At 34.0% G+C, this 1,947-nt stretch overlaps 1 pseudogene; it reads right to left on the reverse strand.

The window, feature by feature from the left end:
* LOC107577623 (allantoinase, mitochondrial-like) overlaps positions 1-1,947 on the reverse strand; it is a 9,332-nt pseudogene that overhangs the window by 797 nt on the left and 6,588 nt on the right.

Genomic DNA, 1,947 nt, shown 5'->3' on the forward strand with positions numbered 1-1,947 from the left:
AAACAATGTTATTTATTGTTATTTTGGCAACACATTTTTACACCAGTAGTTGCTGAAAAGTGACCTTAGGAGGGAATCGTTGAATCACTTACTCAACCGATGCATTCAAAAACACTGATTCATTCAAGGAGCAAACAAGTAGATAGCTGCGTCTACAGTAAATGTACTTGCTTCTTTTGAATAAGTACTTACTTTGTAACTGTTAAAAGTATGTTATATAGTATTGTGTATGTGTGCAGTTTGAATCAGTACACATGAAGTATGGCGAATGCTTATTTGGAGACAGCTGATGTCTTTTGGAGTAAATCATTGAATCATTTACGCAACTGATTTATTCAGAAATGCAGTCTTATTCCAGAACAAGTTGATGGCTGCATTTGAAATCCCAATACACTTTGAGTAGATACTTCTTTTGAAGAAGTACGTACTTTGCGACCATTTTTAAAAAGTGTGCAAAATTTAGTATGAATCTGTGTAGTGTGACCTAGTTTCTATGAAGTGTCATATACTTATCTTAATGCAACTGATGTCTTTTGGAGTGAGTCATGGTATCATTTACTCAACAGATTCATTCAAAAATGCGAAAAAAATATAAAAGGTAACAGATAAATATCAAAGCATTCTGTTTACCAACAACGATTGTAATTCATACATTTATGAGAAAATACCTTTGTTATGAAAGCATGATTCAACCTTTTGGTTAATATCTACCTTTAGATAGTACATTCCCAATATTGAGTGACAATACTTGAATATTAGAAGGTTAAACAACAGGCTGTAACTGAAATGTATTTTGTAGTTTGTGCTGTATGTACAGTACCTTGTTTCCAGGGATGACTCCTCCCCAAAATGCTGTATCTACAAAACACTGTCCTGTAGCAGCACGCAGCTTCTCATGAAAGTTTCTAAGAGTTTTAGTAGGTGGGATGCTGTTTCTGTGTACCATGAATTAATCATCGTGTCAGTTTTATGTTATTTATCAATCATATTATTTCTAAACAGTATCCAAGGGAGTGGGAGAGACTGGGATAATTGTAACTTTTTTTTTTCATTCATAACTCAAAAGTCAGTTTAGTCATTATTATTGAATGTTAATTTGAAAGTCTATACTCACAGAGGCATGTCTACAATTGTGGTGCCTCCTCCAGCAGCGGCTGCTTGTGTGGCAGTCCAATACCCTTCCCAGAAGGTACGGCCTGGTTCATTAACATGAACATGACAGTCCACTATACCTGGCATTATCAGACTGTTCCCCACATCCACTACCTGTTAGAAATTTGCTGTCTAGTTAGTGAAGCAATGAAAAATGTTTGAGGTTAAATTAGGTTGTTAGGGATGCAAATAGGAAAATATGTTAAAATATCAAACCTAATCTATTGACCAACAAATATTGTAATTAATATATTTAAAACAGTGACATCTTACCAAAACCTGAAAATTATGAAAAATACTCTTGTTTTGTTAGGGATGTGAATATTTTTAAATAAAGCATCCAGGAGATTTTAATTCTCCTGCCAGGCTGTTGTTGAAAATAAGAACTTGTTCTTAAGTGACTTGCCTGGTTGCCAGGTTAATAATAATAATAATGCCTAAGGGTAACACTTTTGTATAGGGACCAATTCTCACTATAAGCTAATTGTCTATTAGCATGCCTATTAATAACATATTGGCTGTTTATTAGTACTTATAAAGAACATATTCTACATGACCATATTCTACATCCCTAATCTTATCCAATACCTAAACTTCACAACTACCTTACTAACTATTAATAAGCAGCAAATTAGGAGTTTATTGTGGCAAAAGTCATAGTTAATTGTTTGTTAATAGTGAGAAATGGACCTTAAAATAAAATGTGGCCGTGATAGGCAACAATACAGTTATTTGAACATGCATTCATATTTATAGTTCCCTTTCAGTCGGTCACTCTCGACGTCACGTCGGATG

This window comes from Sinocyclocheilus grahami, unplaced genomic scaffold (genome assembly GCF_001515645.1).
Source record: "Sinocyclocheilus grahami isolate Dianchi unplaced genomic scaffold, SAMN03320097.WGS_v1.1 scaffold6637.1, whole genome shotgun sequence".
Taxonomy (NCBI): Eukaryota; Metazoa; Chordata; class Actinopteri; order Cypriniformes; family Cyprinidae; genus Sinocyclocheilus; species Sinocyclocheilus grahami.